Source organism: Pollicipes pollicipes, unplaced genomic scaffold (genome assembly GCF_011947565.3).
Source record: "Pollicipes pollicipes isolate AB1234 unplaced genomic scaffold, Ppol_2.1 Scaffold_6578;HRSCAF=7798_pilon_pilon_pilon, whole genome shotgun sequence".
NCBI lineage: Eukaryota > Metazoa > Arthropoda > Thecostraca > Pollicipedomorpha > Pollicipedidae > Pollicipes > Pollicipes pollicipes.
In genome coordinates this window covers 222122-235599 of record NW_023596901.1, presented here as the reverse complement: position 1 = coordinate 235599, position 13478 = coordinate 222122, and the positions used below count along the sequence as shown (strand labels likewise).

Sequence of the window (13478 nt, the reverse complement as noted above, 5' to 3'; positions counted from 1 at the left end):
TCATATTCATGTTCAAGTGCACGCGCGCGTGTTTGTGTGTCGACCGATCGCTGGCAGGCCCGCTGACGTGCCGTGGAGGCAGGCGGGACCCGGGCTCGAGGCAGCAGGGGTCTGAACTCCATGTCTGAGCTCGGCTGTTGGTGCTTCGACCCAGACTGTGCTAGTAGCGCACCGCCTCACTGGTTTGTGGTGAGCCGTTGCGGGCTCCTGCTGTAGAGCGGGCTCGGGTTTGGTTGGTGACGTGGACATCGGTAGCGGGTGATACTCCGAGAGATACAGGCTGGCAGCTGCAGTGTTCCGCGTAGCCTGAGCCACCTTGTGGTTCATTCGCATTTCGTGTCCATGCAGCGTCGTATATAACAACGCGCACAAAGGTATGGTGGTGGCGGGTTTGCACAGTAATTTGCGTAGTTCAATTATCCTGCATTATTATTCAAACCAGCGGCGCCCGCCGCATGCTTGTTGCCTGCGGCGTGTGGCCCTGACCTACCACGTGCACGGCGCCTACAGGAGCGAGCCAGCCGAACGCGTCATCCCCCGCTCAATCGCCGTCCTTGGCAGCTTCGCTCGGGCTGTGGCCTGCCCCGAGCGACCGGCACACTCACCCCCGGTCAGCCACGCTCGGTGCGCCGGCGGGGGCCGCGGCCGGATGGCGGCTCCGCTTGTCGAGGCGTCATTAGCGCGTCATTACGGAGGGCGGCCGGGCGCCGGCCGCGGCGCCGACTGCCCTGTAATCAGCAACGTCTCACTCGACCCTGAAGGCCGGAGCCGTTTTGACGGCCGTTAACCCGCCGACCGGGCTGCCGGCTGCCGAACGGACAGCGGGACGGCGGGCTGCGGCGCGGCCTGGCGAACGAAAACACGGTGTTGAGGAGGTCGGGACATGTCTGTCGCGCAGTGGCCGCCGGACGGGCTGCCGGGAATGGGGCACGCGGTCACCTACAGAACGGGCTGTTGAAGACACGCGCTTCTGGTTGGCAAGCCGGGAACAGACCGCTAAATGCTGGCCTGGACCAGACATCCGGACAACTGACCGCAAAACCGCCTGTCGGGGCGGCACATTTCCTGCCCGGCTGGCTGTGCTGGCGTTGAGACCTTGGTGTCGCTGCCCCGCATGTGACCCGGCGCGTGCGCTCGCCGTGGCCGATACCCGGACCGTTACGCCGGCAACCGATCCGGCTCGGGTTCTGCGGCGCTGAGCGGCCGGCGTTCATGGCCCGGCTGCGGTCAGCCTCCGAGCTTGTCCCCTGGTCGGACCGACCCTGGCGATATACCCGCATTTGCTGGAGTCGTGTAGGATCTGTGCTCTGTGTGACGGGTAGGCGGATACGAGCTCCGCGGCTCACTGCCTCGCCCAACGCCTGGTATTCACTCCGCTTCGTCCGCGAGAACCGTGTTGGCTGTCTGTGTACATTACATCCATTACGAACGCCTATAACCGTCACTAACGCGAGGAAAACGGCGCCGTCCCGATATAATTCAGCTCGTGGCGCGATGATAATCATCACCCTCCGCCCCAACCGGCACGCTGTTGATTGCTGGGGCTGGCACGAAGCGGAATGTCCAGCGTGCTGCTCTTGCTGCTTCATCGGGACTCATGAGGACTTCCTGGGGCGCTGACCTCTTCATCCGGATCGAAACATGATCGGCGCCCAGAGCGGTGGCAATGCATGCAAAGCTAGCAGCGTTTCATGGGGATCATTAGTGGCAACATTAGCGGCCATGTCGTTGGCTACCGGCTGGAATGTTGGTCGGGTTTGGCGGCCTGGTGGGTGTGAGCGTGTGACGCCGTCTCGGTCTGCTTAACGCGAGCGGAGCACTGCGCGATGTGACAGGCTGTGGCGCTCCCCCGGGGGCGCGAGACGGGCGTGGAAACAGGCGGCGCCTGTTGTCCCGTCCGTCCCGCACGCGCAGTGCATTGGCTGATGTGCCAGCTCCCTTAACGGCAAGAGTGGGAACAGCCTCCGCGCGGCGGCGGCTCTGATTTGCGGTAGCTCGCCGTCGTGGCGGAATGACGACACAGGCTGCCCAGCAACCGTCATCAGCCCGCGAAACCTTAAATGGCCATCTAACCATCCTTGATACATCCCCAAGGGCTTTCCTCCACTGAATGGCTAGTGCGTCGGTCGTAAAAGCCCATGCAGGCTCGCCGTTACCAAGCCATTCGCACCGATACGCCAACGGAGGTGGTCGATACCGACACTAACACGCGCCAGCGCCACCTGGTCCCATTGAGATTCGCACCGGGCACGGTCGTAGTTGCCCTGAGCTTGCCAGCAGCGGGCCGGCGCTCCCCGGAGCTTGCCAGCAGCGTGCCGGCGCTCCCGGAGCTTGCCAGCAGGTGCCGGCGCTCCCCGGAGCTTGCCAGCAGCGTGCCGGCACTCCCCGCGGCAGGCCCGAGAGAGACGCACGCCTGCCGGGCGCTATCTCACCCCCGCGGGACGCCAGCACCGGACGAACTAGCGCCGACCAGCGCCGCTTTCACCGATCCCTCCCCAACCCGGCGTCGCGACGGGCGAACAGTGAACAGTGGACGATGCCTGCGCGCCGCACGCGCTGCGTGAGGCAGGACGGCTCAGCTCGACGCACCTCGTAACGCACTTGGCATGTAACGCACGGGCTAGTGTGCATTGCAGGCGGGCCGCTGTCCGGCGGTCTGTGCGGACGCGCGTGTTGTGCAGTGTCAGCGGCCCTGCCACCTGCGTCAATGTTTGTCCGGCCCCGTCGCGTGCTCTGGCGGTCGCGGCCATTAGCGAGCTGCGCGCAGAGCTGGTGACGTCTCTGACCATTAGCGGTTGGGCGGCTGCGTCTGTCCGTTGTTTGGGCCGCGCCGCCAGACGATTTTTTCCGTCACGGCTGCGTGACCTTCAGGGTCGCCGGCGGAGCCGCTGGCCAGAAGGCCCCCGGCCGCTGTCGTCCTGCCGCGGTGCTGGCTGTCGGCACTGGGCGACTGCAGGCGTATATACTGCTGGGCTCATCGTATAAACACAAACAGAAGGTCCTAGAGTTGCAGCCGGGCGCGGTGGCAGTGCTCAGCTCTCACGTGTACCACGTGCACAGATTGCCGGGACTGGGAACGGACCCTCGCTCCCCGCGTCGCTCCATGGGAACAGAAGCTCTGCAGGGCTTCGGCTGGGGGTCAGCTCACCTATGCTATTGATTACTGTCTGAAATTGGCCGGTCGTATCTGGTTTCACATGTGACACTATAATTTTCACGCTTGACAATATGCATTTCGCGCTTGGCACGCACTATTCTTTGTGAAATTGAGAGAACGTTTCACCGTGCGGCAGCCCCCAGCCAGCATCAAGTCGCCGCCTCCATGCACATGTGCTAACCGCTGATGAGGAACGAGTGCAACCCTCAGACTCCGGCTTGTTTGTCTTAGCGAGAGCCTGTAAGCCAGTATGGCAGCGTGGTGTAACAGAACATATCGGCTCGAGCGAGTGCGGACAGCGGCCGACATGTACACACCATGCCTGGCATTGGTGCTTGCCCGAGCTGTACCACACATCATCTCCACGGGCTGAAAGTTGACTGGGCATCGATTCTATGGGCGTCACGCTGCTAGACCATCTGCGGATATCTGTGCAACATCATACGCGGAATAGGAACTTTACGAAATTGGGACCTGCCCCTCCCCCTCGCCTCGTTTCGCCCTCTGTCGGAGCCGATGAGCAAATGCCGGCACCGCATTCGGTCCGCATCTACCGGCCCGTGGTCGGCACTCGCGGTCGGCTCGCGGTCGGTGGTCGGTCACCGCGCCTGCGCGGCGGAGATGGCAGAGCCGGCGTCAGACACATGGTCTGGTCGTGAGCCCCGCACTCGCGGCGGTGGAACCGTGAGCGAGCTCGTGAGCTGGCCGGTGCGCCTGCCGACGCGGCTCGCCGGTTGAGAGCGTCCGCTGTCCGTCGCCAGCTGAGCGGCTTGGCCTTCCGACCATGTGCCAGTCGGTCGCGCCAGTTAGTCGACTTCGACCTCCGGTGGATTCGGGGTGTGTGAGTTCGCTCTGTCGTTGGGCAGAGCGTCGGCGGATCGGTGCTGACAGTCGGCGGACTCTATCGAGGAGTCGGGTCTGCTGCTGGCTCGACTCAGTCGAGCGGCCGGCCAGAAGGCTGACTCTTTCAACACGTTGACTCTGCCAGTGAATTATGAGTGGACTCTGAGTATATGGACTATGCCATTGGGTGAGCCATGTCTTCAGCGGACAGTGGTGTGGGACAGTGGCTAGTGGGTCAGCCACGCCCCATTGAACAAGTCTCCAGTGGACAGTGGTCAGTGTGTCAGCCATGCCCCCAGTGGACATGCCCAGTGGGCTATCTTCGGTGGACAGTGGCTAGTGGGTCAGCCACGCCCCCAGCGGTCTCTGTCAGTGGGCTGACACTGTCGATGGGTCTGCAGCCGGCCCCGTCAGCCAGTGGCGTCTCCCAGCGGGCCGGCGGGCGGGCGGCCGGTGGGTTGACTTGTCAGTGGGTCGGCCGTCGTCGGCGGGCCGGCCGCTACTCTGACGGACCGTTTATTGGTGCCGCCTGTCGACGATGGCCGCTGCAGACGCCGCTGAGCCGGGCCCGGCGCTCTGTTTTGACACGGCTAAGAGCCACGCGACGCCGGCTTATTGGCACTCGGCGCGACCGGCGTGCGACGCGCTGTCGTTTGGGACCACCATCCACGTCATCGTCATTCTGGTCCGTCGCCGACGCCACGTCATCCAGACCATCGCGGACGTCACGTCATCTCGAACCCCAGGGCCTTCAGCGACGCCACGTCATCCCGGACCTTTGCCAACATCACGTCATCCTCGACCTTCGTGGGCGGCACGCTACCATGGAGCCTTGTCCGAGCCATGGCATCGTAGACCTTAATCGATGCCAAGATATTCGAAAACCTTTACTCGAGCCACACCATTCTAGATCTCTGGACCTTCACCGACGCCACTTCATTCTGGATTTTCCATGGCAACTGATCGGCCACTGGACACGGATGCCCTGATGTTGAGTTCGTCAGTCAGTTGATACGGCTAAGTGATTGACTTATAAACAACCTACCGCCAGAACTATTTAAGGCATCGGAGGACACGAGTGAATCCTTGCATCTCTTTTGTGGACTCTACCAGACTTTACAGAATCACCTTATTTTTTTCCATAAACATTAAGTACTGCGGGTGCTTCCATATTATTGTGGAAATCTGGCCTTCGGCCTTTCCTTTGATGCATGAGGCGCCGCGTTTGCCAGTGCATTTGGCCTGTTTTCACCTTCGAAGATGAACTAACTGACTTGGAATCAGAGCAGGGCGAGGCAAAACGCATGAGAAGCGTGAGCTGCCTAGGAGCTCTGTCTCGGCTAACACGGCGCTGTTTCGGTCACTGGTAGCTGGCACCCCCTTATCCTGACACGACGTTGTCTCGGTCACTGGTAGCTGGCACCCCCGTATCCTGACACGACGTTGTCTCGGCCACTGGTAGCTGGCATCACCCTATCCTGACACGGCGCTGTTCCGGTCACTGGTAGCTGGCACCCCCGTATCCTGACACGACGTTGTCTCGGCCACTGGTAGCTGGCACCACCCTATCCTGACACGGCGCTGTTTCGGTCACTGGTAGCTGGCACCCCCTTATCCTGACACGACGTTGTCTCGGCCACTGGTAGCTGGCACCCCCCCTTATCCTGACACGACGTTGTCTCGGCCACTGGTAGCTGGCACCACCTTATCCTGACACGACTTTGTCTCGGCCACTGGTAGCTGGCACCCCCTTATCCTGACACGACGTTGTCTCGGCCACTGGTAGCTGGCACCACCTTATCCTGACACGACTTTGTCTCGGCCACTGGCCGCTGGCACCGCCATGTCCTGGCCGGACATGGTCACGGTTCGGCGTTTAACCTCTCAGGCCAGTGATCACTGACAGCTTGCCATCCTTGTGCCGTCTCTTGGCGCCTGAAGTGACGTCACCTCCGCCAGTCGCTGGTCATCGACGTCGGTGACCGTCACCTTTCCGTGCCGTGCTGGTCCTCGCCTTGCAGCGCGGCGGCTGTGGGAAGGAAGTGGGCGTGGCGCTCCGGATGGCTTACCCGTGTTACGTCCCGTGCGGCGGCCCGCCATCGGGCGGTCGCGGCGACCTCGCCAGCCGACCACTCACTCCGCCGCCGGATTGATCTGTGACCCCAGCCCCCTGAACCCGAGCCGCAGAGCCCCATGCTGACAAGCCGGGCGATGTTTGTTGAGCGGCGGGCGGGGGATGTTTTCGCGTGTCAGCGGCGGCTGAGCCTGCGCTGCATCCGCGGACGGTGTTGCTTCCGCCGCGCGCGCTCGGCAGACGGCGCGACCGTTTTGGGCCGGCGTGTCCGGCCGTCGCCGCCGACGTCGGCGCGTCGGCGGGGCGCGCCGACGACGCTCTGAACCCGAGCCAGCCGCGGACGGACCGTGACCGGCTCGTCTGATGTGGGCATCCCGCGCCCGCCACCGTGACCGGATGCGGCCCTTGGGCGTCCTGGGTCGGCGGCGCGGGGACCGGTGCGGCGCCTGGTCTGTGCGAGTTGTCGCCGTCGGCGGGACGCCTCGGGGCACATGGGTCGCCGTTTGTCTGCTTGAAGGCGGCCTATGCGGCCAGAGGCGGTGGATTCCTTGGCTCTCTTTTATTTATCACGGTAATCCGGCTTATTTGTTTGTCTCTAACGGGCTGATCCAAACAATGTTTCGTTGATTTTCATATTCATCTCAACTTTTTTAACATGACAGCCACACAGCCAGCCTGCATGAGTCTTTATGACCGACGCACTAGCCTTTCAGCGGAGTGAAGCCCACGAGGATGTATCAAGCACGGTTAAATGGCCATTTAAGGTTTCGTGGGCTGATGACGGTTGCTGGGCGGCCTGTGTCGTCATCCCACCACGACGGCGAGCTACCGCAAATCAGAGCCGCCGCCGCGCGGAGGCTGTTCCCACTCTTGCCGTTAAGGGAGCTGGCACATCAGCCAATGCACTGCATGTGCAGGACGGACGGGACAACAGGCGCCCGCCTGTTTCCACGCCCGTCTCGCGCCCCCGGGGGAGCGCCACAGCCTGTCACATCGCGCAGTGCTCCGCTCGCGTTAAGCAGACCGAGACGGCGTCACACGCTCACACCCACCAGGCCGCCAAACCCGACCAACATTCCAGCCGGTAGCCAACGACATGGCCGCTAATGTTGCCACTAATGATCCCCATGAAACGCTGCTAGCTTTGCATGCATTGCCACCGCTCTGGGCGCCGATCATGTTTCGATCCGGATGAAGAGGTCAGCGCCCCAGGAAGTCCTCATGAGTCCCGATGAAGCAGCAAGAGCAGCACGCTGGACATTCCGCTTCGTGCCAGCCCCAGCAATCAACAGCGTGCCGGTTGGGGCGGAGGGTGATGATTATCATCGCGCCACGAGCTGAATTATATCGGGACGGCGCCGTTTTCCTCGCGTTAGTGACGGTTATAGGCGTTCGTAATGGATGTAATGTACACAGACAGCCAACATGGTTCTCGCGGACGAAGAGGAGTGAATACCAGGCGTTGGGCGAGGCAGTGAGCCGCGGAGCTCGTGTTCGCCTCGCCGGCACACAGAGCACAGATCCCAACACGAAATCATGTGGTGGAATCGGCAGTTCGTTATATCGCCGACGATGACTCGTGCTCATGGTGACAGCGTCAGTGGCATTATGTGTGTATATAACACACCAGCCATATGTCAAGGTCAACATCCAGCCATCCCGCGCAACGATCGCCTCCTGACGGGCTGAGTACCAACAGAGGTAGTTGTTCCTTGAACGCATTAATTTCCTTCAAATGTCAGCCCGGAATTCGTGCTCGCCGCAGACGCTAGGCACTATTATAATGCGCTATTCATCACTGAACAGGTCATTACGAAATAATTGCCTTCCGTCTAAGCGCATCGATTTGGTAAAGTAGTGCATATCCAATTTCTCATACTTCATTAATAATGGGTCCGAAACTTTTCGCTGGCGCGCGTGGATTAAAAGTTGACCAAATTACAGGCCGTGTAAGTGTCTCTGTCAGGCCAGCAAGTTTGCTGGAAAATTCATCCGGCGGCAAAGTTGGCTCGTTGTTTAAATTGATAGAGCCGGCCGTCGGTTTTGGCACCTCGTCAGCAAAACGGTGCCAAATGCTGGCTGCTGGGAATATGGGAGCCGCCTTCCGAAGACGACGACTTCCGCCTGGCGGCGTCCCGGCTTCCGGCCGACCCGGCCACCCCCGGCGGCCGATCCCAGCTGGTCCCAGGGTCAAGGGCTCGCCGTCCCTGGGTCTGAGGTGACCGACCTAGCGTGCGGGCTCGTACACCGCCGCATCCATCCGGTGCTGCGCGGCGCGCCGTCAGTCAAACGCTCAGCTGTCAGAGAGAACGGTCAGGTACAGACGGCGGCGTCAGCGGTCTGCCGACGGACGGGCCATCATTTCCAGCGGTGCGGCAGCTGTGCCAGCCATCGGACACGGCCAGGCCGAGGGACACTAGTCCGTTCAAAGTCATGACAATGTGCTCCACCTTTGGAGGCTGTTGGTGGAGACGCGTTTTTGCTGAAGCTTTGCCTACATTTTATCGTGAGGCTGCACTTCACTTTAGCAACAAGCTTAGGGTTCGTCCACGTTAATTTGGCAGTTCTTTCTATGGCCACCAGCTGTCAGAATCATGAGTATGCTTCGCGTCATTACGACTCGTAACAACGCGCCATTCCAGCTGGGCCAATGACTGCTCGTTATCCTAGTGCCGAGTTCTTTCCGTTCTTTCAATTCCCTCTGGACGAACAACTCCCAAACGGCGTAACGCCCCACCAGCTGCACATAACGCCCCACCAGCTGCACGACCCGCGCGCCTGACACGCCCCATCACAGAGGACCGCATAAAGTGGGCGCCGGCCGCCGCCCGGACAGGTAACAGCCGTCGTACCGCGCAGCTCGAGGCACGCGCCCCACGAATGCACGTTCGCCGGACGGAACGCGCGCTAATTGGCGCATACCGGCGCCGCTGGGCCGGCGCCGGTACCCTCCACCCCTGATTGCCTGTCATAACCCGCCGACTAATCGACCAGCTCGCCGGCGCCGCCGCTGAAGTGCGCGGTCGCAGCGACCGTTGTCCGAAATTGCGTCCGGCGTCGGTGGGGCAACATGTCGGCGCCGCGCCGCGCTGCGCCGACATGTCGGCCGCGATCCGCCGGGTGAGGTGCGTCAGCGGTGACGGACGGACGGGCTGATGTCGGCCGGCCGCCGGCCGGGAGCGGTCGGAGGTGTCTCTAGGTGTCGTCTGTGGAGGCAGCGCTGGACGACGGCTGGTCGATGCGCGCCCGGTGCTCAGGCCGTCGGGGCAAGGCAAGCCGCGCGGTTCACCTGTCACTTCACCTGTCACCCGGCGGCGAGGCGCCGCAGCGCCCGCTGACGGGCGGTGCTACCCTCTCCGCGAGTCGCTGGTACTCCAGGACGGCCGGCATGGCTGCGGTGGCTGTCGCCGTGCCGGTGCGCCCGCGGAGAATCTGGGGCCGCTGCCGCTGGTTTGCAGCTTCTGGTGCCGCTGGTGCGGATCGTTGGTGACATCATCACTGCGTCCATGTGTGGGCGCTGTATGACCGCGCAGTCGAAGCGCCCAAAAGCCCCAATAACTGACGAACTAACGGTGTGTCCGCGCTGCTTCTCTGTCGTCCGTCGCCGCAGACCGGGCTCAGCCGAAAAGAGAACGTGTGAGAACTCGTAACATTTGGCTCGCTGATTTGCGTCAAGCATGCAGGAACACAAAGCACAGCGGAACTCCTGCCGAGCCTCGTCGGCCATAAACTTGGATTAACGCATCAGTAGTTGGATCGGCGGACTCATCTCTAGTGTGAGGGCCTATGTACATGAAGTCCGAAGTTCGCTCGAAGTTTATCCCCGCATATTGCTTGCCCATACAAATGTCATCAGTGAACTCGTGGCTGTGCGCTCCTCTCTCCTTAACTGTACCTCTTCCAAATGTGAAGTTTCTGCGTTGCGCTGTACCAAATGTGACGGAGTGGGGGTGACCACCCAGGACGTCTGCGCTGGACGGGACACGCACTCCCCGAAGAAGTCCAGTCCGGTCTCATCGCCGACGCCATCCAGCTCCGGTTGCTGAATAATGCGGCTCTGCGGCGACGGCTGGAGCAGGGCCTGCCGGACGGATCCTGCGGGGTGCGCCGTCCCGCTGGCCCTTCCCCTCCCCGCTGGCGTGACGACGGTGACCGGAGGACAGCGGCACTGCGCTCGGCCGCGTCCGACAGCCGGGCTCGGTCCGCCCGCGGCCGCCGGCCCGCCGCTGTGCAGCTGGCGGGCCGGTCGCGTGCGTGCGCGCTCCGCTCGGGTCCACGGTCGAGCAGGTGTCGTTCACGACCGTCGTAATGCACGGTCAGGGGACGGACGGGACAATGGCGCTGCGGGGGCTCGACGGTGATGGACTGTGACGGCTCTTGTGAGACAGAGCAGTGGGACGTCACGGATGAATTGTGTCGAGTGTGCCGACCGGCTGCCAGCGGGAGAGAAACGATGGAGGCATTCTGTGTCTATTCAACGGCCCCTCTCCCCCAGCTATATCCAAGATACCTCCAAAAGCATCCCCAAATAATTGCTGGAATAGAACTTTGTAACTATGTCAGCGCCTCTGTGCTACATCGGTATGGAAAACAACAAGTATCCTATCCTGTTCATCGGTGGCAAAGGTTGGAAATGATGCGCTGTTTCTCACTGTTCGCAACCTACTGCCTCGCGTCAGACCCGTCTGGCACGTGTGGCCGACCCCTGCCACGTTGCTGGCGCCGCGGGGGCAGGCAGGACATCCCGTCCCGGTTCGTGCTGACCTCACTGCCCAGCCCCGCGTTCCGGCAGCACCCTGGCCGCCGGCCGGAACAGATAGACTCGGGGGCTAATGAAGCCATCACCGACTTGACTGATCACGGTGTTGGCAATCGTTCGCGAGGGGCGGGGGGGGGGGGGCGTATCACGCCCATGGAGGTGTACTGGCTTCCGGTGTGAAGCTGTTTCTCGTTTCCAGTTGACAAGGGGGGGGACGCCTAGTTCGTGCAGCCCCGCTCTCCAGTTTGAAATGAATCGAGCTCTGGACTCCAGGAAGCGGGTGTCGCTCGGCGTAGGCGCACCGTCACGGGCGATACCATTTTCCCAGCAGTCTTCTCTCACCATGGGCGACCACGTCGCGCAGTTGCACGCCACCCAGCGGGTCTCTCAGCACTCCTCGGCCGACCGTGTGGGGCCGACGAGCGCCGCAGCTCCGACCGCTCGCGCTCGGGGACCGGACTTGCTCAATTCATTCTCATCCGGCTTCGTCGCGACGCTAGTCCTGACCTAGGCGATTAAGTTTTCGAATGAGCAGTTACTGCTTCAGTGGCGGGAGGTGCTCGGCCGCCGTGTGATTGAGGTGCTGCCCTCTGGCACGGCTCCCTCGTCCGGTGAACTGGCGCCGCCTTTGTAGGGCTGACGGGCCGCGGTGCCAACGCCAGCCGACATAAACCCATTATTTAGCCTCTATTAATTGACTCGGGTCGTTTGAGGGTCGTGAAGGGTGCTTCAGGGGACTAAGTGCTGTCGTAAATTATTAGCGAAGCCATGGCCAGTGCCGTATGTCACCGGGGTGCACCGGGAGCCAGGCTGGTGTGGTCAGCCCCACGCTCTAATCGCCTTGATGGTGGACATATTGTTTGGATTCGGGCCTCGAGAATGCCCTTCGAATGACTCCTCCAGCAATGGCGTCACAATTTTTCCTTTCGTGATGTGATTAATGAAGCCGTGGCGTGCCGCACTTGTTTGCTTCCAAATAGTGTTGCACGTTCGCCTCTGCAGAACGAATGGTTGTGCACGTTGATCTTTCAGGAGGCTATCCAGCCTGCCTTTCGCGGTGACGGGGTGAAGAGGCTGGCGCAACCTGCGGACAGTTTGCACAGCGTTGATACTGTGTATCAGCTGCGATTTGTTGACAGTGAGCGGTGCTCGTGCACGGGGACGAGCTGTCGGACCGTTAGTACCGCGCCGGTCCGCAGGGGTGCGCTGTCTGACCCGCCGCCGTTCTCTTCTTTCAGAGCACGTCAAGGAGCTGACCTGCGGAAAGCTCTATTACCGGACGTTCCATCTGGACGAGCGGCGAGACGCGCTCTACGTCGGTGCCATGTGAGTGCTCTCGTCGATGCGGCGTCGGATAGACGCACAAGTTACTGCGTGTCACTCCGCGCAGGTGAACGGACGTGAGTCGCTCGTTGTCCGCTGTTGTGGCTCAAGATGAACATCGGCCACTTTTCTGTTTAAGATCGTCGTAAAAGTCGGCGAGGTGCGCGCGGCGTCCGCTGCAGAATGCGGGTCCGATTGATGTCCCGGTTTAGTGCCGACGCGACCTTGCTCTGTCCAGCTGGGGAACGGCCGCACGGCACCGGCAGAGCCCCCAGCTGGAGCACAGCCCGGTCCGCCGCGTCCCGCTCCCGACGCGGCGGACAGCGCGGTCGCCCCCAGAACGACGGCCCGTCGCGCCGGCGGCCTTGCGCGCTTCTATCACCTCGTGTCAAAATAAGCGGGCCGTTAGGCCGGCTGATTGAGACGGCCGGTGCGGCTCTGGACCGTGTCGGCGCGCGGCCGGGGCCCCGCGGCCGCGCCAGTCGCGCTGAGAGCGGCAGTTTGGCGCGACCGGCGCGTCACGTGCCGCCGTCAGTCGGCACCGGCGCGCCTGATAATGTCATTACGGGGTTTGACGGAGTGTGCCGGCCCGGCCGCCGCTAATGGATAACGCCCCGCCAGTCGCCGATAGGCGTGATGCTTTTACGGGCCGCTGTCCCCGCGCTGTCGGCCGTATCGTGGATGCTGCGCGAGCGGCATGTGGCGCCGTGCCGAGCGGACGTGCTGCGCCCGGCGGAGGGTCCGGTGGTCCGGCGGTGGCGCTGTCCGCCGGCTCTGTGGTCTGCTGGGGTGTCACCGGGCTACGGCGAGCTGGCCAACCTCCCGCCAACGGACAACAGGTGCCGATCTGGGTGGCTGTGTTGCCCTGGTACGTCAGGCTGGAATACAGAAACTTAATTGGGGGGAGGGGGAGTGCGAGTGTCCACGAAACCTGCGAGACAACACATACTGTCTCGCTTCTGGACACAGACAACACACACAGAAGCTATTACGCCGCGGCCACTGGTATCCGGCATGACCCAATGACCTGATGATCCAATGGCCCATATGTCTGATGACCCACCTGGGTCAAAACCGTAGACCGCCGTACCGTCCGGCGACCCGGCGGACGTCAGGACTGGCTCGTCCACCCGTCCACAGCCGGGCCATGCGTGTGGCCGCCGCCTGGCTGGGGCGTCGGTCCAGCCACGGGCCCGCCACGGAGCGTGGTGAGCTCGCTGGCTCGGTTGGCATTGACAGGAAATGGCACGACGGCAGCCAAGCTTCCGTGCAAGGAGCTATCGACCGCGGTCTGACCATTAACAGCATGCAGGGCGGAGGTA

At 62.2% G+C, this 13478-nt stretch overlaps 1 protein-coding gene across 1 annotated transcript in view; it reads left to right on the top strand.

Annotated features, from left to right (window-relative positions):
- The window catches only part of LOC119106996 (semaphorin-2A), a gene marked incomplete at its 5' end in the record, with an annotated part of 123151 nt that overhangs the window by 70807 nt on the left and 38866 nt on the right, over positions 1 to 13478 (top strand).